At 35.1% G+C, this 27,283-nt stretch overlaps 1 protein-coding gene across 4 annotated transcripts in view; it reads right to left on the reverse strand.

Annotated features, from left to right (window-relative positions):
• The window catches only part of CNTN4 (contactin 4), a 778,655-nt gene extending 754,112 nt beyond the window's left edge, over positions 1-24,543 (reverse strand). For all 4 annotated transcript variants that reach the window (XM_039240293.1, XM_039240289.1, XM_039240291.1 and 1 more), the window contains exon 1: positions 24,503-24,543. The gene's annotated coding sequence lies outside the window, so the exon portion shown is untranslated. The remainder of the gene's footprint in view (positions 1-24,502) is intronic.
• Between the last annotated feature and the right edge of the window lie 2,740 nt (positions 24,544-27,283).

The raw sequence follows: 27,283 nt of genomic DNA on the forward strand, positions 1-27,283 counted from the left end.
TAATTCTTTCAATGTGCAGTTTTTTCTGTTCTTGTTTGAAGGGCACACCTTTGAAAACCTTGCTAGTTTGAGGGACACATCCACATTCAGAATTCAGCCTGGGTTTATTTCCCAAGACAGCCTGGCATTATTATAAGCAGGGCAACTAATGCATCCACATTTAGACGGAGGCCTAGTTAATCTGTAACATTGGCACTAATACTTCCCTACTACTTTGTGGATAGGTAGAGAAATCTGTTTATCACAAGATATTTAACCACCTATTTTCCTCTCTGCATGTAGCATCTGGAGACAAGCAATTGTTTCTTATCCTCGAAATTAGAATTTAAGGTTGAAATATACCCGTGACTCCAATATCGTGTAACCTACACATTTTAACTTTAGGCATACATTATTTGCCTGAACATAGCTAATAAAGTAGGTAGATAAGAAAGTTGCAAAATATAAAGAACTGAGATTTTTTTCTGGGCTATTTCTTTATTTTCCTTCCAGAAGATATACACATATAGACACATATACATTACCTAGAATCTAATTTATATAACAAGTTCACTTTTCACTCTGGCTGTAGTTTAACAACAGTTCAGCCTGCTTGTACTAAGTTCCTATTATACAATAGGTATTGTATAGAGGAATCAAATTCCTGCTCTCAAGATAAGTTAAAATGTAGTGGCAGTAACTGGACTAAAAATGTTTCTCCTGCTAATTTATCAAAGACTTCCTCATTTTAAGTACTCTGGAATCATATTCATGTAAAAACTGCATATTCAAAAGTATATTTCTAGACTTAATATAAAACTGATACTAAATCTCTAATCTTGAACCTTAATTAGCATATAAGACTGCTCTCTCAAGTTAAAGCTTGGTGGGGCAAGAAAGGGAAGCCCCTGTGTGACCAGAAGAGAGGTCTGGCAAACTTCCTCTTAGGCTTATTAAAAATTCCTAATCTACAGCGTAGAACAACAACTGTAATGCACATTTGATTGTCCTTTGTAGCCAATACAATACATTGAGCACATAGTGAAATGTGGTTAGAACAACAACATTGACTCCTCCCTTTCTCACAGGTGACATTGATTCCATGTTCAATTCCTGTGCACTGTACTTTCAAATTACTGCTGCTATCTATTCAGAATATGATCACTTCTCATCGCCTCCATGGCTATAACCCTCACCCAAGAGTCAACGGGTTCCAAAGGACTTGATCACAGTACAGAAATACCTAAGGACTGTTAAGTATAAGATGGAAAGCCTTGGTCCCATATGACTCGAGGTGGCATTTCAAAACAAGGTTTTATTATTTTCTTTTTTTTTAATATTTTATTTATTTCTAGGAGAGAGAGAGACAGCATGAGCAGGGGAGGGTCAGAGAGACAGGGAGTCACAGACTCTGAAACAGGCTCCAGGCACTAAACTGACAGTCAGCACAGAGCCTGACGCGGGGCTCGAACCGACAAACCGCGAGATCATGACCTAAGCGAAAGTCGGATGCTTAACCGACTAAGCCACCCAGGTGCCCCGGTTTTATTATTTTCAATGTACTTAAGAAAATCCACTACTTTCCAACAATATAATAGATTATCTTAGTGTTGGGAGTCATTCTGAGCCCACTAGTTGAGAAAACTCCTGGTGAGGTTAAAGCAAGTTTGCACAGTCTCTTGCCAATCAGATGACGACTGATATCCACCCCCACTCAATTATTTCTGCTTGAGCACTGACCTCCCAAGGTACCTTGTTGATCAATATTGGGAGTAACTTGTCCCCTTATTCTGACCCTGGTATGATGATTGCACCTTGTGAAGGAACTTATTGTGGGAACTTCTTTCGATTATGGGAACAAACATCATGGCTCCAGCAGGTCCTGTTTCCCTCCATACTTTCCCTTGAGCTATGAACAGGCTAATGACCCTTACTCATAAAAGATTGACCTTTACATGTACAATTCTGTTTCTACGGTTGTGTTAGTCCAAGATGTTCATACAGCTCAACGTGTAAATCAGCTAACCAAAAATGTCTCTCATGCCCTAGCTATTCAAGAAATCATAAAACTAGACACAAAGGTAAATGCACTCAAAGAGGCTATTCTATGTATTGGAAATGAGCTAAACTCTTTAAAGGTATAGTTGGCTCTCAGGTGCCATAAAGAATATAACTGGAAAATCAAGTCTTGCGCGGAGACAAAGAGCCTAACTTAGAGAGAAGGAACAGATAAGAGCAGAACATAACTTACTACATATACCTTTGCTAACTGGTGATGTATATCAGTCCCTTCTCTAAGGCCTACATTCCACAAACACCTTCCCTTACACTGGCAGCTGTGATGAGGATGGATAAGAGTATCTACAAACCTATGACTTAATCTTAATGTTATTAAAATGTGAACACCCTGTTATTTTCTTAGTTACTCAACCTCACTATAATTGGGGCAGTTCTGCAAGAATACTTCTGTAAAACCCATTTCTGTACGTTTTCCAAAAACATCTTATCACAGAGGACTATCCATTGTAAAAATTCCATTTCCTGATGCCATGTTAACATTTGACCTATAAATAGACACCAAAACCGACAGGACAGAGATGCCTGCCTGGTGACCAGAAAGAATCTCAGGGCTTTCTCACTCTCTCCCTCGCCGACACCGTCCATCCTTCAGGGACCCCTGGACCTTCTGGAACTGGCCCTGGCACCTTAGGAAACAATGTGTATTTTCAAATAGATTTTAAGAAATGTTTTAGAGGAGAATAAGCATGTTCAGTTACAAGTGGGGGAAGTACAGAACAGATATAGATTAGATGTTATAGTTCTATCTAATTTCTATAATTCTACGCTTTCAAACCGCACATGCTTAAAAAGTTCCTGAGTCACAGATAAGACAGAATTGTCATGTATAACACACATGGCATGTTTATAATATTGTAGAACCATGAAACAATATCTTATTAGAAATTGGGAGGCAATTCAAATATCCCTTTCATTCCAAATGAATCTCTCCTGCTTTGATTTGTATACATCATTTCAGGATTTTACAAACCAGCTGTGAAATTGCTGATTAGTCTCCAGTATGAATTTCTTTGTTAGAAAAGAAAATGGCCCTTTGAAATAGTCTTCCTATGAGAAGAGAAGACATTTATGCTTCCTTTACAAACACATAAAATCAATTTTTTTAAAAAACCTACTCATTCCTTAAGTGAAAGACAGTCTCATCTCAGGACATGGTTCTTTCAGTGTCTGTCACACTAAATTTCCACCTCACCCCCACCGGTCATGTCTGGCACAGGAAGCAGGAAAGGAAGTGAATGCTATCTTTTAGACACAGGCAAAGTTCACTCATCAGTAGCTCTTTACATTTCTGAAAGAGAAATTCCCCTGGTACCATCTTTGTTTCAATGAGCCAAGACAGATCCATGCCAATAAATGCATTTAATTCTTAACTGGGGTCCTCTTAAAATTCAGTAATAACAAAGTGGATCACACACTACTGTGTGCTTGTATTTGAAGAAACATAAAAATAACTTTGGCAATTTCATCACCTTCTCATCACCAGAGGGCTCATATTCTTTTGATACCTTAAAACCTTAAACCAAGCAAACCATGTGACTGTGATGACAGCTGTTGTTACTACAAATGACCTACCTTCCCCTTGTGAAAACTCTTCAGCAACCCTTCTGAGAAGCCTCCAATATTGTGTCATTTCTAGAACACTCAAAATAGCAATGTTTTTTACCAATGAATCAGTTTGCATAGAACACATTATAAATTTTTCAACAACAGTGCTCACTAAATGAAACACTTAATTAATTTGATCCCAGGACATTAAGACACCATGTCTCAGAAGTAGGAGAACCTCAATCACAGCTAACGGCCTTTATTTAAAAAACCCCAAGGGGACCAAATCTTAATCCTATTGGGGTAGATGGGATTTTTTTTTGAGGAGGTCAGAAAGCTGTCAGGGAAAAATATGAAAAAAGCAAGCTTAAAGAGTAAAATTAGTAATAAAGAGAATGTTACCTTTATGTATCTTGAAACATCAGTCTGAGAGTTATTTCCAAAGAGGAATCCAAAACATACCTTGACAAATGGTTGTATTACAGTTGACAGTGTAAGGAAAACTATACTAATCTGACTACAGTATTTAACACATAAAATGTTCAATAATTAATGAGTGAAAAAGGAATATCTAGGTACAGCTTTTAATTTTAAAAAAATCAGCCTCACTTTTAGTCACAGTTCACATTTAGGAAAATAGTCCCATGTACATTTTCAATGAATATTTGTTGCCACAAAGACTGACAACACCAGATTACTGTATTATACTAGTCTCTGCCCACATGTAATCAGAAAGATTATATTTTTAAATTAAAATTAATGTTTATGAGGAAAACACTGCTAGTCTTGTCTTTCCTAAAGCATTTCTTTCCTTAAAGAATCTTTAAATTCTTTAAAATAGAAAGTTTAGCTGGGAACATGGTCACAAGAGTGACTCTATAGCTTCTAGTCTTCTTTGCAACCACATGTAGCAATGTGACTAAGTCCTGGTCCACAGGATTAACCAGAGAAGCTGTATGGCAATTACTTTCATTAACGAAAAATAATTGCTTCTTCTGTCCATTCTGCTGCTTTGAACGTGCCTATAACACCAAAGTTGCACCTGTGAACATCCAGACAGGATAATATATGACAAAGCCTGGATTCTTAACATCCTGCAACACCAAAGCAATGTTGGATTAACTACCCTGACTTTTACTTGAAAGATAAAAAGCAATTTTTAATTCATTTAAGTCTCTGCTATTATAGATTTTCTTTTTCTTATATCAAAATCTAGCTGCACTTAGTATGAAAACAGAAATATTATTTAAGTTCTAATGTGCTTGATAGGATAGTTATCAGACAAATTTCTGGACATAAGTACATCTGCAAGTAAAATACCATGAAACTTCAAAAATATTTTACATCTTTGTTTACCTCACATTTGGGAACCTCAAAAATCTTCTGGGCAGGAAAAGGTCCTATGACAAATTCTTATTACATACAAAAGTATATGGCACAGAGAGGTTGTAAGACGAGCTCAAGCTTATAAAGCCTACTCTTCTTTTCAATCAGTACCTAAACAGATTGCTTGCCTTACTCCAGCATGAGGATTTTTATCCTCTTATATAAAACTACACAGAAGTCTAAATGGTCTCTGGCAGTTTTTGTTAGAAAAATCTGCAGCACAGAATGAATGTGGGGAAAAATGCTTTTAGTTTCCAGAATTATATGATGCAGATGAAATTGGAAAGAAAGGGAAAATTATCCAGAAAAATTGGTCCAGTTGGGGATACAGAGCGGAAAATGGATGTAAGCATTTTGGATATCTTTTCTATGTAACTTCATGTAGCATAAGTTTTCAATAAATGGAAAGTGTTGCACAGAAAAGATTAGAAATATATTTGCAATTTTCACATGAAAAGTGAAGGGGAACGTACAGGGAATAAGAATAGGGAAAACTGAATCTTGCTGAGGGGGAAAAATGCATTTTACCAGCTGGAGAAAGGCCTGGGTAATAAGTAGAGACAATGTGATTTGTGAGGCAAGTTGCAAAAGGCACTCCAAGATGGGAGAGGGAGAATAAAATGAAGACGACAGCATGTTTGGGACTTATTGGGCAAAAATAAAATCACTTTCAACATGCATCCCACACACAGACACTCAGGCAGATTTACTGGATCAGTTCTGACAATAATAAAAAGTAGTACAAATGGAAGATGTCCAGCCATTCTCAAGGTACACAGTTCTGTCTGAAAATTAAACAACTAGCTTCTACATCTGAGCAATATGCCACTGAAAGGGGAAAGCAATGAGGCAAGACTGTCTTATGCTATTTGCTCTATTCCATGTAATTTTCGAAAGTCTGCAGTTTGGAATAGTTGGTGTTGATCCTCAAGCTTCTATCCCAGATGGTAAATGTAGCAACTTGCATTAAAATAAAACAGTAGAAAATTCTTGACAGAAAAGATGCTCACACTCATCTTCTGGACAGCTTTCTCAAAGCCCCATCATCAAAGCCTACATACAGTATAAATAATGTATAAATGTGTCATTTCAATAAAATCTCATTCATTAATATCAACACATGTTATTAGCAGCATGACCATAACATGTTCGTCATTAAGATGCGGCTGCCTCTTAGTTTTTTAATTTTTACTCTGTAAGTAATAGACAAACCAAAATTCAGGCCTTTAAATTTAATTGCCATTTTCTATTATCTCAATTCAACAAAAAACAATATAGCATAAATGCTCTAACTCTGAGTAATAACTTTGAGTCACTACAAAGCACCAAATACCACAAATAAGAATAATATACAATAAACCATGAGGGAAAAAATTAGGGATTTTCTATCTCCAAATGTGCTATGTTCATTTATTTTGACAAGTGCAATTTAGTTTTAATTATTCATCATATGGTAGTGAATATGCTGCAGAATATTTCATAAAGAAATGAAAACTTAAATCTATAATAGGAAGTCCTATTAAAAGGCAACATTAAATATTGACTTAGAATAAGGCAAAAGCAAGAAATTTATAGCAGAAATCCAAATGAGTGAGCTTTCACAAGGCAGTAACAGTAGGTGGCCAGCTCTTGTCCTTAATATCTATACATTGTTTTCTCTTCCTTGTGCTTGCATAATCCACCACAGTGCATTTTTACTGCTTAAAGCTCAACCTAAAAAGACAGTGAGTTTGCAGAGTGTTTTGAAATTTATAAAACATTTTAACATTTATTATCTTAATTTAATGTAGGCTTTTAAATTTTGCTTCCTCTGGGAAGCAAAAAATAGGCAAAGTCTAAAGACATTTTTGGTTCTCTTAACTAGGAGAATGGTACATGGTAGAAGCCAGGGATGTTGCTAACTCTACAAAGTCAGCCTCTTAGAGCAAAGACTTTCCTAGCTGAAAACGTCTATAGGCTGAAGTAGAGAAATCTTGATTTAATCATATAGCTACATTTTTTAATAGAAAGTAATAGAATGGTTATCACCATTTTTGGATAAGAAAGTGAAGCTCAAATGCTCTGTAAATTATACAAAATAGAACTACCTGCAAGAAACACACTGTAACATCCACCACCTACAGACTTTGGCTACAGCACTTAATATTTAAAATTTCTTTTAATTTATTTTATTTATTTTGATAGAGAGAGATAGAGCACGAACAGGAGAGGGGCAGAGAAAGAATCCCAAGCAGGATCCATGCCATCAGTGCAGAGCCCAACATGGGGCTCCAACTTACGAACCATGAGATCATGACCTGAGCTGAAATCAAGAGACACTTAACCAACTGAGCCACCCAGGAGCCCCAGCATTTAACACTTTTAACTGTGAAAGTAGTTTGTCCAGCTGGTACTACAATTATAAGTAAGAATTCATATGAAAATTATTTACAAAAGATAAGGCACCTTCTAAATGCATGCTATCATTATCTTTAAAGACAACTTTCACTGACCTCTCTCTTTTCAGTTATCATATTTGATTAGTAAACTCAGAATTTGGGTTCAGATTGGCTAAATAAATTTGGCTGATGTCCAAAAAGCAAACATATAGCTGAATTCCAGAAAGTTGTTGGGGAGAAAGGAGACATGTGGAGAAAAGGAGTTAAAAGCAGGGTTTAAATTTTTTAAAAAGTCTGAAACTTAGAATCATCACTGAAATATCAGCTTAATAGTACAATATAGTTTGGGGTGAATTATTTAGCCTCTCTAAGTCTCTATATCCTTATTTGGATAATACTACTTGTACCTCATAAGGTTGCAAGCACTAATTGAAATAATAAAGAAAACATGTCAGAGTATACAATACCTGCTATGATATTAATGATTGTACATGACATATATGTGAATATCCATATTTTATATATGTGTGTATATATATTTGTTTATTGTATTGTATTATATTGAGAATCCCTATTATGCCAAGCTATGCTTTAAGGAATGGAAAACAGCGATAGATGAAATGAATGAGGTCTCTGCTGTCATGAATCTCACATTTCAATGGTGGAGATGAGCAAATCAATATATGAATAATATAAATAACCAAAAAAAAAAGGTCAAGAACTCAGGCTTAGACATAAGATAGTAGTTCAAGTTATCTGTAAAGATAAAGATTAGGTTTCAGAAATGATGTGAGAAACAGGCTATGTGAATAGACTTATTACAAATAGGATTTGTGATACAGGAAGTTCAAAGCTAATTATGGCACGGGTGATGGGTTCCTAAACTTGAACAAATAAAGTGCATCTAGCAGGAGTAGGTGATTAAAACCAGAGTAAAACATTTTCCAATTATTTTTTAAGCAATATTTCACTCTACCATAATAAATTTCATCCTGTAACTCTCTATGTCTATCTTATTTACTAGGAAATAACTTTCTAAATGTTAGAAAAAAATAAGGCAATCTGTGGTGATACTCAATGAAATTTCTCAAGTTAGAATATCAGAAAGTAACAAGACTTTTATCAGCCGCACAGGTATCATTGAAAATGTTAAATTAGTAAGAAATCTTGGCATATTATGATCAAACTAATTCTATTAAAGAGAAGATTAGTAGTAGGAAGTTGCATTCTGTTTCAAGAAAATAATTTAAAGAAAAATTAGTGAATAGAATTCTCTAGCAATGAATCACAAAGCAGAATAGTTGCTTTGCTTTGTTTTGTTTAGTAAAATATATTATTCCCTTTTAATTTTTGATGTCATTTCTCATAAATAAAATAGCATCAATCCATATAAAAATTTTAATGAAATAGGGCTACTTTTACCAGAAATAAAGTTACTGTTCATTCCAATGGGCAGAATAATAAGGCAGCAGGAGTGGGAGTAGTACAGTGACCAAAGACCAAATTCTTCAAAATGCTTAAAACCGTGACACACTACAATGTATACTGGAGATTTAGGATAATCTAGTCACCTTGATCAAGTTCAATTAAAAGAAAGCCAAATCAGTAACACTAGACTCTAGGAATGTTCTTTGGATCTTGTTTCCAGTGGCTATTTAAACTGTTGAAAGGGGCGCCTGGGTGGCTCAGTCGGTTGAGCATCCGACTTCGGCTCAGGTCATGATCTCATGGTTTGTGGGTTCGAGCCCCGCGTCGGGCTCTGTGCTGACAGCTAGCTCAGAGCCTGGAGCCTGCTTCAGATTCTGTCTCCCTCTCTCTCTGACCCTCCCCTGCTCATGCTGTCTCTCTCTCTCTCTCAGAAATAAATAAAACATTAAAAAATAAATAAATAAACTGTTGAAAATAAACATGCAAATACTAAATCTGGTAGTGGGGGTGGGGGGGTGTTCTTTGCATATTTTGTCTGATTTTCTTTTGTGAATGTAAGGGTCTCTAAAGGACAAGAAATTAATTTAAAATAAGCTTAATTAACATAAAAGGTTAAAGACTAAATGAAGATAAAACACCCTGGAAAATAAAGAAATAATAAATAATTTTCAAAACAATCTTGTCTTTTTATGTCTTTAGTCAACAACAGTATTCACTTCAAAAAGAATTGAGTGCTTTGGAGGACAAACCAGCAGGATCATCAAATACTATTATGAAGCCAGTATCTACTTAAAAAGGATTCAGCATTTAAATTACCTAAGCATTTGAGACAAGTTTCCTAGTGGATAGGCTTTTAAATTATCAGCTATAGTAAATCCACAGTTTAATGCAGAATAAAAGGGCATATTTTATTCTAAGAGATAAGGAGGGGCGCCAGGGTGGCTCAGTTCCTTAAGCATTGGAATTGCTTGGCTCAGGGCATGATCTCGCAGTTTGCAGGTTCAAGCCCTGCATCAGGCTCTTGCTCAGGGCTCAGAGCCTGGACCTTGTTTCAGATTCTGTCTCCCTCTCGCCCTGCTCCTCCCCCACTCATGCTCTGTTTCTGACTCAATAATAAAAACATTTTAAAAAGCTAAAAAAAAGAGATAAGGAGAATAACACTAGTGATTGTCTATAATTTGACCATTATTTCAAGCAATATAATTTCATTTCCAATGAATGTCTTCCAATCTTTTTTTCCTTTTTCTTGTTTACATATAGAAAATATAATTAATAAGAATGCAAGAAAAGAAAAAAGGAAAAAGTAATTTTCATTTTTCTTGATACATTAATTCTAAAAATACTTAGAAACACGTTTAAAAAATATCTAAATACCATGAGTTAATGAAGCAATAATAAGGTCCCAAGAGAAAAACAAAACTGTAATAAAGAAGACTTAAAGACTTAAATGTTTTGCTAAAGATTCATTTGGAAATGAAGTCCACTGTACTTTCAATAGAACTTATATATTAAGTTATGATCAAAATCTTTACCCAGAATATTTTTACTGAGAGAAAAAAAAATAAACTCAAACATTTCATGAGAGACTAGTGGCTTTAAATATCTAAGATCTGTTTGGGGCGCCTGGGTGGCTCAGTCGGTTAAGCGTCTAGCTTCAGCTCAGGTCATGATCTCACGGTTTGTGGGTTCGAGCCCCGCGTCGGGATCTGTGCTGACTGCCAGCTCAGAGCCTGGAGCCTGTTTCAGTCTGTGACTCCCTTTCTCTCTGACCCTCCCCTGCTCACACTGTCTCTCTCTCTCTCTGAAATAAACAAAACATTAAAAAATAAGTAAATATCTACGATCTGTTCATTCATTAAGTTGATATGTATCTAGCACCTATTATATGTAAGCAATACTCCAATTCCTGTATATATGAATGTAGAATATGAACAGGAATCATCACAGGTTACAGCCACACATATAGTGCTAACTGGAATAGGGTTAGGCCAAAATAAAATAAATTTAAATCAATGAGACTGATTTTGACATACTCACTTCCTGAACCATTGTTTTTACTACATACAAAACACTGGATGAAAAAGAATGTATCAGCTAGACAACTCATCAAACTGGAAAACAGCTTTTTCTTTTTAATATTTATGCTTCATGGCACAACTTCAATGAAACTATACCAACTTTATTTTTCAATGTAATTCATGGTATGTGATGTACAGAAAACATACGGAATCTGTCTACATAATATATTGTGAATTAAGAAAAATTACTACTAACTTTTAAAAATAGGACAATACCGGGGCGCCTGGGTGGCTTAGTCGGTTAAGTGTCCGACTTTCGCTTGGGTCATGATCTCGCGGTTCGTGGGTTCGAGCCCCGCGTCGGGCTCTGTGCTGACTGCCAGCTCAGAGCCTGGAGCCTGTTTCAGTCTGTGACTCCCTCTCTCTCTGACCTTCCCCTGCTCACGCTGTCTCTCTCTCTCTCTCCTAGAAATAAATAAAACATTTAAAAAAAATAAAAATAAATAAAAATAAAAATAGGACAATACCTTTTCTGCCAGCATCTCACCCTAAACTGAAGAGACTACCTAATATTTTATAACTAGGGTTGAAGTACTATTTCCTTGATATCCACTAATCCCAAATTCAGAAATGGTAATGACCCTACAATTTTATTACCAAAGTCTGCTCAATGACTTTGATGATACAAAAACTTATATCCTAAGGGACCATGAGTGATATAGCCCTAAAAGCCCTATTTCTAAACTTTCACAAAAATGAGTGTTCGTAACCAAATGGGAACACAAATCAGAAGAACAGAGGAAAATGAATCTAAATAGATACTCTTTCATTTATCTAATAACCCTTAACTTTGCTGTTATTGTTAACAAATACTTAGAGAATATAATATCAATAGACTTTATTAGCATTCCTGGAGCAGTTAATATCCTAGATGGCCATGCTTAACTACCCAAATGTTAATTGATGCCATTACAAATTGCCTGTAGCATATTCAAGGCATACCAAGAAATTAATGATAGCTTATAGCACAGGAAATACATTTTAATAACCAGTCAGAGGGACTGGCTTTTCACTAGCTTCTTTTCAATGATAAGAAGATATTCCTATTAGGAATTCTGAAAATATTCATATAATGACACTGTGTAAATAGGTGACAACACATTAGCATTTTAAGCAGAACTTCTCTTGCTCAGATTTATGTGTGAAATATTCAGGTGCCTTTACTAATTATTCTTTTAAAGTAATCTCTCCTATTCTTCAATTAACTATAACTACAGCAAAATCAGTGAAAGTTTCTATGCTAAATTACTAGGTATTATACTGAACATTCAATATTATGTTCTGTGTTTCCATGATCACTATCTACTTTTGTCTTCATTCACAACTTGTTAATATTTCAAGAATTATATTATAATAGACATATTCTTAGGGAGATAAGATTTAGTATGTTTTAAATATTATTATGCAGTGCAAAACAAATAGAGATACAATGTAAATTCCTTCATAAGCAAAGGTTCCCAAAGTTTCTTTTATTTTCCACTATTATCATACAATCACTTTTCACTTTAGAGCTCTCAACCACCATAAGCTCAATAAGTATATAATAATGAAATATATAAATATACACATAATGGAAGTATATAATAATGATAAGAGCAAGAATAAATGACAGGTAACAACAAAACTTCTCTGAAGAAGCAGCATTCTGGGATGGCCACAGAACCCCTTCCCCTTGGTATACACACCCTATATAATACCCTATTAATGAGGGTGTGACAGTGAAAAGAATGGATTATAATGTGGAGTTACTTTACATTTCTACATACATGGTAATTCGTTACACAGCAATAAAAATGCAATATTGGTGTACTATCATGTACTGAATATGTTCTAAGGCTTTGTCAGGTATTGTGCTCAGTTTTATATTTATTGTTCCATTTAATCCTCAAAACCAATTCATAAGACAAAAGCTATTAATAATATAAATGGTGAAGCAATATAGGGGTAAGAAACTTGCTTACTGGCTTACTTGAGGCCATGATCCTAAAACCTGTGTGTGAATCAGCTATGCCATTTAAATGGAAGCCCTGGCTCTTCTTGTCTCTGGTCTAAAGCCCTTTCAAATATAAGATTCTCTCGTGAAATTAAATACTTTCATTTTTAATTGATCACATAGAAATGAATATACTTTTACAAAGTTAAATTAGAGGGGCCAGCTATTAGGTATCTTATGTTTTCAAGTGAGTCACTTTTTGTCTATGAGACCCAAAACCCATGTAGAAAACAACAGTTTAGGGCAACATGCACAACTCTGGAAAGGGATTAGGAGATACAAAGAGATGGCTTATTTTAAAATTCATCTCTGCTATACATCCCAGCTAAAGTAGGAACTGAAAATGATTCAATCCCTCTTCAGGGATCTTGAAAAGAATAAAATATCTAAAGGTGGGGCTCTATAAAAGCATTTATTATATAGGGGATATGCTTTAAGTATATTCCTGGGTTCTTTTTAAAGAAAGTTTCTATGGCAAGAGGTACCATGGTATTACGAGTGGAAACTAAAACCACAGTGTGTTAAGACCCCTCTAGGACTTTCAGGTCTCAAATTTCCATTTGATTTCTTTTGAACGTAATTGTGCCTTACCTGCATGTTATTCCACAACCCTCTTCTCCCTCCATTTAATTCTTGACCCATATTGCAGTTTCAGCTGCTCTTCACACTCAAGTTCTTATTGACCTCAATAAGATCTGAACTTACTCTTATGAATGCCCCAGATTCTATGGATTAAGTCCTACCAGTTCTACAACAAAAGATAAACAATCTATTTTCACCTATCTGCTGTCTTTCATAAACACTAACTTAGCTGAGAAACAAGGCATTTATAGTCATGAGATGACAATAATTGGGGTCTTATCTCATTTCATAGGTCTTAGCATGATACCACACATGACTGTATCAGATCCCTTATACAAAATGCTCTCTGGATATGATACCACATGCCTGCTTCCAAAGATTCAACTTTTTCTTTTTCATCACATTCCTTTCCCCCTCACTAAACAGTTCATCAATCCTTCTAGGTAGTGATAGTCACAGCAGCAACCTGTATTTTGGTTATTTAAGACACTCTACAATTTTTTAAGGTAGTTTATTCAGCACAGCAGATGATTCTGCTTTCAGCAGCTAGTTAGTACCTTCAGACTCATTAGAAAACTCCCTACACACTTGGAGGGTCCAAGGGAATACCTTCAACATGTGCATGTTAGCTCTTTATATTCATAACCTGATTTCTCTATTACAACAAATTCTCCTCCTAAAGTTTAGCTGAATTTCACCACATCAAGCCAACACAAACAGGGTACAATATGCTATTTTATGTTGTCAGGAGAATATGTTTGCCACTTTAACAGGCTTTTCCCTCTACAAATCCACCAAGTGGCTATTTTCAATGTTAACCTAAGAGAGTACTCAAGCTCATCATCCAAACTTCCAGATATGATGAATGGCCAAGGCAAAAAACACATCTGTTAAGGAAGCAGCCCATATAAAGCTTGTAAAGCTTTGATTGATCATGTTTACCCAGTGGATACAAATGTTATTGGCCTTTAAAAAATATTGTGGGGGGTATTATGTTTTGTTTTCTTTTCCTTTCTGAAAATAGGTTTTTCAGATCAGTATGTGTTCAGGCTTACACAATGGAATGGTGTATGGAATAGAGGTTAACCAGTGATTTTTGTGTAAACAAAATTGATTCCTTTTCTCTACTATGTGATGAGATATAAAAATGGTCCACCTGAGAGCAAGCCCTGACTGTTCTGTTTCTTATTTCAGGGCTGTTCGTTGTTTGTATCATTTCTGCACACACAAATAAAAACAATTTAAGTTAATAAACCAAAAAGCTTGACTTTGGCTCTGGAGCCAAATTAATTAGCTTTTAAAAATATTTTCAACACTTTAGTCCTCTATGTATAAAATAAAGTTTAATTCATTCAGTTAATCAGTCAATAATTACTAATTGCATTCCTATTATGGGCCAGGAATTTTTATGGACTCTCAGTTTATGCACTGAATGAACCGATCTCTGCTCTCATGTAGTGTACATCCTAAATGGGAAGAAAGACAATAAGGAAATAAACATATAACACAGGAAGTAAAAAGTGATGTAGATGTTCAGCTTCTGAGCAGAGAGCCAAAATAATAAGGGACACAGCCAAGCAGATATCTGGGGTAAAAGCAACCCAAACAGAGGGAAGCAATATATAAGCTTGAGGGGCATGAACAGAATACTGAGCATCAATATATGTGAACATTCTTGGAAGACTTTAGTGAGACACTATTATATCTTCTAAATACCATACTTCCTGCCACTTCTCTGTCTAGAAGTGGATTGCTATTTGCTCCTCCAAACACAATTCACCATGAGATGACACTGTGGAGCTCAGAATAACTACTGTCACTCAAGTAATATGTATAGAACAACTTAAAATCATTTGCCCCATAGCTCAGTTTTAGAGCCATTTTATTATAGAGAATACAGTCCTTAGCAATTTCCTTTTTAATCAAAAAGATACCTAATATGACAAGAAATCCCCAATCCAGACTACAACATCAGCCAAAGTAGAAAAATAGCAATTTCCCCTGCAAAACTGATTTCAAAACTATCATCATCCATCATCATCATCATCAATCCCAGGAGGCAGCTGCTTTGGCAGCATTATTTTAAGTCCATATTTAACTAGATGGCAGCTTAACCTTCTTAAGGAAGCAGAGTAATTTCTTACAACCTCAACCAAGTATAGAAAAGTAGATTTGCTCTAATGCAGAAACTGGCTTTCATCTGATTTCATAAACATGCAATGGCATTTGATGATTTAATAGGTTCTTGGATTTTTCTTTTGAACATTCAACACCCTATCAAGACTGGTGAAGACTGCATAACTCAAGGATTATTGAGGTTACTACATCAACAAAAACTAATCAACTGACTGTATATGACAGCCAGGTAGAAAGGCATCCATGCAGGGGCACCTAGGTGGCTCAGTCGGTTAGGCTTAGACAGTGACTTCAGCTCAGGTCATGATCTCATGGTTCCTGAGTTCGAGCCCCACATTGGACTTGCCGGTGTCACTGCAGAGCCTGCTTCAGATTCTGTGTCTCCCTCTCTCTGCCCCTGCTCCCTCTCAAAAATAAACAGAATTTGTTAATTTAAAAAAAAAAAGGGCATCCACGCAAATCTACCTCGTAGAGAAAGAAGAGACATGTGACTAAATGTATACAATACAAAGTACTTGCATATCACACATAGTAGGCACATTTGTTTCCACATTGTATGCTATACTTAACTGATACCTTCCATATGCTGTACCTATCCATGTCCCATGGTATGTCTTCCTATTTAAATTTGCATTACTTACTTAGTCTATAGTAACCATCCTAACCAAACCCCAGAGCAAATTCAATGCCAATCCCTTCCAAAAAACTTTTCCTAGATTCCCAGGGAAAGGTAAATTTTGATATCTCTGAATTCCTCAACAGACTTCATCCATATCTCTTTTGGGAACTCATCTTATATTCTATCTTGTATTAGAGTTATTTGTATCTATTATCCCTTTTCTCTTGCCAATGGAAAAACATTTTGGCAATTATAATAAAAGCCTATTTTTATTTACTAAAATACTATTTACATATTACACTGTTATAAGACATGTGATGAATTAACACTGTATATCCTAACTATGCTGTACCTTCAAATCAATATCCTCAGTTAAAAATGTGACTTCCATCATTCACAGCACAGCTAAGGGCCAGAACCAAAATAACTATCTGGAAGCTACAAAAAGTATATAACAATAGCAGTTCTGTCATTCAAAAAAATGTTTACATAAAATGGCCAAAAAAAATCCCCATTAAGAGCTTCCTTTCAAGATAAGGGGTGTTATAAAATCCTTTCATTACCATTCCCACAAGAGCCAGCACACTGCCTTGATGACAATTTTTGAATGAATAAGTAAATGATTGCATGGTTATGTGCACTTTACTATATCTTAAAAATCTGGGGGAGACAAGATGGTTCCAAGTTGAGACTGTCCAAGAGAAGCAGAGTCTCCAAATTATAGGAAAAATGGAAAGAAAATAGGTGAAAGCTACAGTTAAACAGAATCCTAACAGAGCTTGAGGTTAAGAATACTATTTGTCCCTAAGGAAAACAATTAGGACCAGTAATATTCTGAAAAATTAACATCTAGCAAGGTGTTCACGTGAGAACACATGGAGGTTTAAGAGTATTGCATGTGTGTGTTTTGTGTGAGTGTGTGTGTGTGTGTGTGTGTGTGAGAAAGAGACAGAGAGGGAGGGAGGGAGGGAGGGAGAGAAGGAGAGAGGAAGAGAGGAAGAGAGGGAGAGAGCAGCTATATCAGCACAAGCACATGTACACCTATCTATCTGGTGCAGGAGCTGGTAAAGTTGGAGCAAAGGATGGTAGAAAAAGGATAACTCTCAAAAAGTGCCTCCACTTACTACTGGGATATAAATATTGATTCACCAAAAAAACATGCAAATTTCAGCATACCTAGACAGTTTATGATTAATGATAGGATACCTAGTTAAAGGTAGCTGAAAGGTGTATCATTTTTCATGACACAGGACCAAATGAGACTCAAAGTAATAAAATGAAATATTAGGTTGAATTTTCAATTTTTTACTATGCAGTCATATCTTGAAGAGAAAAAATATATGTGTCCATTTTATTGTTTTAAACTAAAATAGTAAGAATTGTAAAGACACATACATGGCACATTTCGAAAACTCAATATTCCTAATTATTTTCTTTAGGCTTCTTCAAAGTCTACACTTCTGAATAGCAGTTAGAAGACTTTCAATGCAGTGAGAGCTTTTGCGAAATTAATTGTAGCAGGAGAATCATGCTCAATGTACACACTGTCATTGCCTTTTTCTGGAAATATGAGAACCATCACCTGGGAACCTATCAATTGTGATATTCTCCAACCTGTCTGTCTTATTCATCTTCTTTCAGCTAGAATATATCTGGCACAAAGCAGCTACTCAGAAAGTGTTTGTTAAACTGTGATGAATACTGAATTAATATGTCTATTTTGCCCCAGGTTTAGTTTCTTAAAATGGCAGCTTAAGATCACAAATAAATTATGGATTCTCTCAGTCTCATTTCCTTCCTAATAAATTATTATGGTTTTATCTTCTGTTAGGTCAGAAACTTCCAAAATATGTTTTGTGAAATATGCTTATCAAAGGAAAAGGAGGGAGCAGTTCAATCCTTAAAATATGTGAACACTTCTATTTGCAACAAGAGATTTTTAGCTGCAGGACCTCTCCCTGTATTTAATATGGAAGCTTACATTTTGTATATTATAGAAGATAAATATATATAGTATTCCTCAAATTGACTTAAGACATTTTTGTTATTTACCTCAAGTTTATTTAGTTACTATGAGTGCAATATTGGTTTCATGTGTAGAATTCAGTGATTCATCCATTCCATACAACAGCCAGGCTCATCACAACAAGTGCCCTCCTTAATACCCATTACCCATGAAGCTCATCTCTCACCCTACTTCAGAATATTTTGAAATTAAATACTGTAGTGGGTTGTTCAAATCTGTTCATACTTTAAATATTAAATATCCTGAATTACAATGGTTTTAGCTGTGTTTCCAGTAGTTTCCTGTGAGCAACCAGTATATTCATCTTCTTGATCATATAGTCTTTTAGAATGTAGATCATAAGAAATGTTTGTAACAATGATTATTTATCAGATGATAGTTTGAACGATGTAAACGTTTTTACATGTAAAACCCTAAAGGTTTTAACAATAATGCATTTAGATCTCTCAGAACCTTTATGTTCCACTTATATTTGAGAAAAGCATCACCTTTTAGTTTCCACAGTGAACTATATTACGTGTCTCATTCATCCCATTTTCTTCATTTATTCATTTGGTTAGTGAACATTTAACCCCCATTATCCCCCATGTATGGGCCTGGAAATTGATCATATAAAGATGAATGTCAAGGTTCCTGCTCTAACATAGCCTTTGTCTCACTTCAGAAAGAAAAAATATAACATTAATAGCCCACAGAGTGGTTGGTTGATGACATAAGAAAGAGATGCACACAGTTACCAAGTAAGGCAAACACTGCCTCAGATAGTCAGAGAAGGCTTCCAAGGAGTAGGCCTTCTAAAAGGTAAGCTTCAACAGGAGAAGGTATTAAAAAATGAGTTTACCAGGTTTAAGAGGATAGTAGATACAGGTCAATAACATATCCAAAGAAATAGAGCATTTGCTGAGGTGGAGGGATGAATAAATACAGAAGCGTAGGGAGTTGACGTGATGGCACACAAGGTAGATTGTGGCTAGCATCTTTAGGATCCTGCATGCCAAACTAAGTAATTTAGCTGAAATATTTTAAAAGGAAAGGTTACATATCACAGCCTTCAAAATTTTCATCTTTTGTTTCAAAATTACTACAATACTTGTGGGCAGACTCAGACTAAATTGTTGCATATGGTTAGCATTTTTAAGGAAATTTCACCAACTCCTCTGCTGCTGGTCCCCTGAGAGTTTATGATTACCCAAAAAAGCAACAAGTGATTTTTGTCATATTATGTATAATTAGTCTCCTTGCAGCGTTTACTTTCCCCAGGCTTACTACAGAAGAAAGAATGACATGTCTGGGTTCTTTTTTAACCATACTTTATATCCATACTATAGAACAGGAAGGTTCAAGGCCAATTTTTTTTCTCTGCCAATTTAAATAATGCATACTATGGTGCATGCATATGTATTTTGAATGTATAATCTGCCTTGAACTTATTGGCAAATTGCTGTTACGAAGAATCTCTGCTCTAAGTTCAACTTTTCCAGCAACCCTTCCCAATTAATCCTTCCTATCTTGAATCTTTCCATTAACCTCAAGTATTAGGTAAATGTTTTACGGATTTCCTTTTTTATTATTTTGTCCCATTTCTGGCTGGTGCTCTAATGCCCCGTTCAAAATACCAACTTCTTAACAGCAATGAGAGGAAACCTGATCCTAAAGAAAACAAAGACTATATGTCACAGATCTTTATGTCCTCAGTACCTAGCTTAAAGCTCAATGTCTGGTAAGCAGTCAATGTATAATACATGGATAGATGGATCCCTGGATCAATAAATAGGAGGATAACAGGGAGAAAGAAAGGGCAAGGGATAAAGGGAAATGTAGCAAGAGAAGGAGAGGAAAAGTAAGGAAAAGGAAGATGAGAACAAAGTAAAACAGGAATGGAAAGTGGAGCAGAAAGAACACAGTTTTATCTTTTTTACATCTGTATTTGTCAGGATGCTGAATTCAGATAACAAAGACTCTACTCAATCTAGCTTACATAAAAGGGTAATTGGTTTGGTCCCATAGCTCCTAATTTTCCTAGGGTATAGCTCAAGATTAAAGTTGCAGGAAGCAGTGCCTGAGGTCACAGAAGGGGAAACAACTATTTCAAGACCCTTTCTCTGCCTCCTGTTCAATCTTGTCCAGGTATCTTGGCTGAGCCTAACTGGGTGAACATTAACCACCTTCCTGTATAGAGAGTATCTCACTCTAAATGTCCACACTCCGGTGATGCTTTTAGGATACAGGTCTACCCCTTCTTAAATTCCTTCATCCACAGAGGAAGAGGAAGCTGTGTAATGGCTGCAAGTTGGGACCCTAGCCCATGAATTGTGATCAAAATAATTACATCTGTTTTAAAAGACATACAGCTTGAAATTATGACACTGTATTCTGGATTACAGAAGTAACTTATTGTCAAATTATGCTAAGAGATCAGACATTAAATATTAGACTATCATTTAATAAAAGAACAGTTAGATTTCATCATCAGACTTAAAACGGTATAAGCCCATAACAAATAAACTTAGCTAAATCTGAATAATGTCTATCTTCTGCCCCACCAATCTCATGGCATAACATGAAGATCAAAAAAGATGAAATGTGTGAATGCTTACAGTAAGGTCTATGAAACTACAGTGGCCATTATAGCTGTCATTTTTGCTGTTACTAATATTAAATAGATGTCAAGAAATAGAACAAGAAGGGTCAGAGAAACCATGTCTTGCCTTACAATTTCTATCAAAGATTTCCTCCTGACTCTTGATAAAATAAATATAATTCAGTTAATTCCTTAAATAACTGTTCTTCCCAGAACCAATATGCTTTTTCAAGGTCTTTAGCCAAATCTCACACTATGGATAGAGATGCAGACATTCTTATTTTTCTAGTATTTCTCAGCACTAAGGAACTGTGTTCAAAGTTAAATACATGATGGTGTGAGATGATTTATCCAATTGGGCAGAAAACAAGTGGATAATTGAGATTAACATTGAGACCACGTGTTGGTCACAAAGAACATGCTTTAGATGATCTGCAATAGAAGGACAAGTTGACAGCAACGACACTGAGCAGAGAGTTCTGACTATAGGGCAGCTGAATGGCCTTGTGAAAGAGGCAAAAGTTAAACTAGACATGGAAAGGTAAGTCCAACTTTGATAGGTAAGGACGGGAATACAGGAATATCCCTGACAAAGAAAATGGAGTAAAAGGCAGAAAGGTAGGATCAAATATTGGGCACAATAGGAAGCAATAAGTAGCTAGAGTATCAGGAACATGAGATAATGGCTAGAAAAACTGAGAAGTAATTGTGGAAACATTCTCAGTGTCAACATTTTAACTATCTACCTAATCCATGCCATACTTAGCTTTAAAATAGGTAATGAAATTGGAGTTAATTTAGTAAAATAATTATGGTATTTACAACTTTCCTAAATAGGATTATGGCCTCTGAAAATAAGTATACCTGTGTTCTCTACTTACATAGTCATATAATTTCAATAAGTAACACAAAGAATATTCATTAACTGTTTATTTTTAAATATTTCCCGTAAAATTTGTTTATGCTGATTTACATTCTTTTGAAAGGAAAGAACACATTTATACATTGTCTTTGTCAAGGGCATGCTGAAAACCACCCTTTGCCATAAAAAGATTTTTACTAATGGCATATAATCAAACATGCACTTCATTCGTCATTAAAACTTACTACAAATATTCAACAGCTATGTAGCAAATGCAGTGAAAACAATAAAGTTGATTTTAAACTGTAATGCCTGTGATTTGTCTCATAAAATACAGGGAAAAAATGCCTGTAAAAGAAATAAGATATGCAAAGAACATTTTATTCCCATTTGATTTATAAATGTTTAAAATATAGTTTTTAATATCTGGCACTCATGATGATAACTACATTCTTTTTTTAAATGAAGTTAGTGTCTTAATAAGCTCTGTCACTTGTTGTCATCATTTTTACAGATAAGTTATATATATATATACTTCTACACAGTGAATAACTAATCCTGGCATATGTAGGCTCATCCATATAAAATAGATACCATCTTACCATTTTTCACCTACAAAGATAATTTTTTTATTTTTTATTTTTCACCTATCTGATTAAAATCATACAATCACAGAATTTCAGAGTAAGAAGAATGGCCCAAGATACCTACTGGAATCTCTGGCCTGGCTCATAAAACAGCACAGTATAAATCAGAGGTCATTCATATCTGCTGTTGTGATGTTCATAATAAGGAGCTTAAAATAATACTCAATTGGATCTTTCCCCATATTTAACCACTTCAAATTTTTTTAATAAAAAAAAAGAAACACCGTATCAAGTAAGTATCTAACCTCACAATATAAAAGGTACCTGAACATTATTTAGAGTTTTTTAAATGAGCAGATTAAAGGATATGAGGACTCACGATCTAGACTAAAAATATAATGCATTTATTTCTCTAATTTCAAACAAAAGGAACTAAAATTAGCATTTTTGGATAACACTCTTTTATCTAAGTAGCTCAGAAGAATCAACTGAATTATTCAAATCTAGAAAAGGAAACCACTAGAAAAATAGGTATTTTAATGTTCTTTAGCCTGCAACATATCTAGGAAGAGAGAAATCTGATAATAGATAACCTTCACCTAACAAGCTTATGAGAGATTCTTTCAAAATGAGTCAATCCTGAGTCTCCATGTCAGGTAAGACAGAAGGACACAGAAGGGAAGCTTGCTTTCTTAGATCCACCCCCACCCCAAAAATAAAGAAAACAAGAACAGTGCTGAATAGCCAAAGAATCAATTGTACCTTTCTATTGTCTGATCCCAAGAAGTAAATTTACCTTACCCTGTACACTGTTAATAACAGTTTTACCGATAGAAAATTATTCACCTCTAAATATTAGCTTTTTTGAATATGAAATGAAACGATTTTAGGGAAGAAGTCATGTATGAACTCATATATGATTTAGCCCACTAACCATACAAATAAAGTGAGCCTTCGGGAAACTGAATTGCTTAAGATCTCACAGCTCTTGAGACAAACATTAGTCTCAAAACATTTGCATTGAAAACTCCTGGCCCATGGCTTTGATGGCCCAAGACTGTAGGAAACAATCTGCTTTGTTTTAACTTGGTCATCTTTGCTATAGAGTTGGGTGATACAGTACATGTGTCTGTGCAAGTATGCGTCTGTAGGTTAGACAGGCATTAATGTAGTTAAGACTCAATTTTATACTGATTAATACTCATTCTTAAATGGCCAGTAATCCTTTTTAAGTCTAAAGATCTTCCCCATAAATTAAATTCTGTAATGCCACAGGATTACGTGCAATTGGGTAAGCAAATACCAATCACAGTTTTATCACAAAACTACCAAAATATAAATTACTAAAACAAACTGATAATTCTCTAGTATATCATGCATGCACTAAATCAGAAAGAGTAACAGAAAACTTTATACAAAATATAAAGGTGTTAGGTTGAAAAACAGATGCTTATTGAGAATTTTATATTAAAAAAAGAGCCAAGCCATCACTAAAATAGCAACATATGAGATAACCTTAAAAGGGGTAAGCTGGGTTTCAAAATATACATGATGGCAATGTTAGAATTTAACATTACTAAATATAAGTTGCATAAAAAACACCAAAGGTTTATAGCCACATAAATATATGAGGGAAAACTAAAAAATGCATTGTACATTAGTTATCTGGATAATAAATTTAAGATAACTCATTAGCTCTCCTATTTTAAAAACTGTATAATTTTATTTTTTTTTTTATGTTTATTTTTAAGACAGTGAGCAAGCGCACAAGCACGAGCAGAGGTGGGGCAGAAAGAGAGTGAGGCATAGAATCTGAAGCAGGCTCCAGGCTCTGAGCTGTCAGCACAGACCCTGACGCAGGGCTCAAACCCACAAATCATGAGATCATAACTTGAGCCGAAGTCAGATGCTGAACCAACTGAGCCACCCAGGCACCCCCAAAACTGTGTAATTTTAAAAACACTGGCAAATGAAATTTCATATTTTTTTTTTGCAAATGAAGTTTTGGGGCTACACATTACATTTGAAATCACCTCTTATCTTATAGTTTATTATAAAGCCCATTGCTACTGCTTTCTGCATATATTATTTACATAAAAAGAGCTATTTACTAATTCCATAACTCAAAAAGTAAAGTAGTCCCAGTTATTATCAATAGTCAAAACTTCTGTACAATTCCTAAAAGGTAATTTGTATGCTACATTAAACATATAGATCTTTTTATTTAAATTAACGGTACATACCCCCAATTACGCTATTCATCTCAACTTCAACTGCTCATCACCTACAAATAAAGAAGTGGATTGTAGAATAGAGCATAAATCTTGTTTGTTTTTAAGCAGTCAGTTGCATGCCGGTACTGTTGGTTTTAGAATAAAGTGGTCCAATGAATGGCAAGTAATGCTAAGGAAAGTTTCTGAGTGAATTAAAGGCTCTGATTTTATCATCATACTCTTTAAATTGTGTAGTAAGTTGCCCCATGAGCAAGAAAATTGTCATAGTAAATCTATTAAAAAGCCTAATAGCTGATTTATATCTAAATACCTAGAATAAACAAGAGATACTAATAGTTTTGCTTATTGTATGCATTATAGTAAATATTGACTTTCATATGAAACTAAAAACTCTTCATTTGAAATCAAGGGAAAAATTTCCTAAGATTATAAAAAGCAATAATTAATATTCATTCCTTATAAACTACATAAACATCTCCCTTTTTGCCATCTTTTTAAAAATCAATGCCAAACTTTTTAGATCAGAATTTATTTTAAAAACATGAAATCTAAATTTTAAAGGTTACATAAATTATGCAACAATTAATTTTTTTTTTTACTTTATTTTTTGTTAAGTAATCTCGACACCAAACGTGGGGCTTGAACTCATGAATACAAGAGCAAGAGTCCCATGCTCTTCTGACTGAGCCAGCTAGGCACCCCTACAAAAAAAATTTTTTTTAATGATATGAGGGCTATCAAAGATTTACAAATGCCCCCACTTTTCTTACCTTCAAATCCTGAACACTGAACTTTTCTAAATTCAAACTCGTAAGTGATTTTGAGGATAGTTTGGACTTAACACAAATTTATATTTACATTTCTATGACTTATGTTTTATCTTCAAATTCTCTTTTCTGAGGCCCATATACATGCAGCCAATTGGTTACCTGGCATCACTATGTGAATGCTCTAAAGGGATGTCAAACTCAACATGTCTGAATACAAACACATGATTTCCTATACCAATTCTCCCTTGAACCTAAAGGGTCAACTTCCAGTGTTGGTAGTGAATGGTACCAACATAATTCACCAGCCAGAGCAGTACAAGTCACACACATCTTTTTTTCTCACCTACTGGAAGAGTAGTCAATCCACCACTAGATCTAGACCATTTTACTTTAGCCACATCTCTGTGGATCTACTCTGTGGATCCCCTCTCTGGAAGGGATCTAGACCAGCTCCCTTCCACCTACCATCATTTTATACCTCCAACGTTCTCACTGCCTTCACCATTGAACCTGCCTATGCTTTTTGCCCCTCTCCATTTCAACCCTCTGACAATGCTTCGGTGTCTTCCCATTAGTCCCGGAAAATGATGAAAATTCTATAACAGGCCAACAAATCCCAGTATCATCTAGCTTTTCCCAAACACTCCTAGTATCTTCCACCACGGTCCCTCTGCACTCCAGATAGAATGAAGTGTTATCAGTTCTTGAAATCTGTCATGATCCTGCCGATTTAATGGTTTTTACACATATTGTTTTATCTGGCATATTCTTTCTCTTAACCCATTTCCACCTATTCTTTCTGTAGATTACCATTTAAACTTCATTTTCTAGACATCAGAGGGAGATCTAAGTCAGGTTCTCATAATATACTATTCTCTCACAGGACAACATTTGCTTCTTCAAAGCACTGATCGCTGATTGTATATGTGATTTATTACTACATCTTTCAATAAAATGTAAACTAAATGACAATGGCATCTATGTTCCATGTCCCTGGTGCCTAACAGAAAGCCTGACATTCCACAGATATTGGTGAGTGAAATTAAAATGAGTAAGTGAATGAAAATGATAGTGTGGGGCATATCTTTTCTATGCTCCATATCAAGGCATGGTGGTATGAATGGAATATAAACATGTTATATTCTTAAGGAAAATATTTAAGATTATTCAGAGCCCCAAAACAAAAGGTCTAGTCTAATAATGATACTTGTAAAGCATTAATTACTTCTTGAAGACTGAAACAAAATTATTTATTCCTCACAAGTAATTCAATGAATAAAATTTAGTAGGTATGGAATATGTATAGAGTAAAAGAAGTTTTATTTTATGAGCTTTTCCATTTACAGCACACTTCCAGATAAATGCTTGACTTAACATCCAAAGAAAATCATGTATTGAGTATCTGCTGGTATTATCTTCAGTTATCAGATTAGCAAGTAGGGTAAAGAGATTTCATTCTTGACCTGTGGTTGCATTAATAATAAGCAGAATGAAATCTCCTATCTCCAACTACTCTGTACTTCCTACTCAATTATAGGGCTTTTGCAGTGATCCAGATGATGTGAACTAGGCAAGCTCTCCCAATGACACCATGCTATAACTCCATGATGAGTATGTTGCTTCTACACAAAATTTTCATGATAATGTAGGGAATCTATACTACATCATAATGAAGGAAGCACTCACCCCTCAAAACTCAACTCTACCAACCTGAACGTTCCTAACCTTTCTCCACTTAATTAAGGCTTATCTCTGCATCTCCCACTGCAGTATTTCCTGCACTACATTCTACACTGGTTTAGTGATACTTCTCCTTTAATTAAGCTGTATGTGCCAGAAGCAAGATGGTATTCATATTTGTACCCCAGCACCTAGTACAGAGCCTGTCTCACAGTGATCACTGAAACCCTGGGAGATGGGGGGGGAAAGTAGTGAGTGGATGTGTACAATAGTAAATGAATGAAATAGGCTAAGAATAAGCACAGTACTACATGATCCTGTGACTTCTAAATCATCAGAA

The sequence above is a fragment of the Hyaena hyaena genome, unplaced genomic scaffold, assembly GCF_003009895.1.
Source record: "Hyaena hyaena isolate Hyena2069 unplaced genomic scaffold, ASM300989v1 scaffold_172, whole genome shotgun sequence".
NCBI lineage: Eukaryota > Metazoa > Chordata > Mammalia > Carnivora > Hyaenidae > Hyaena > Hyaena hyaena.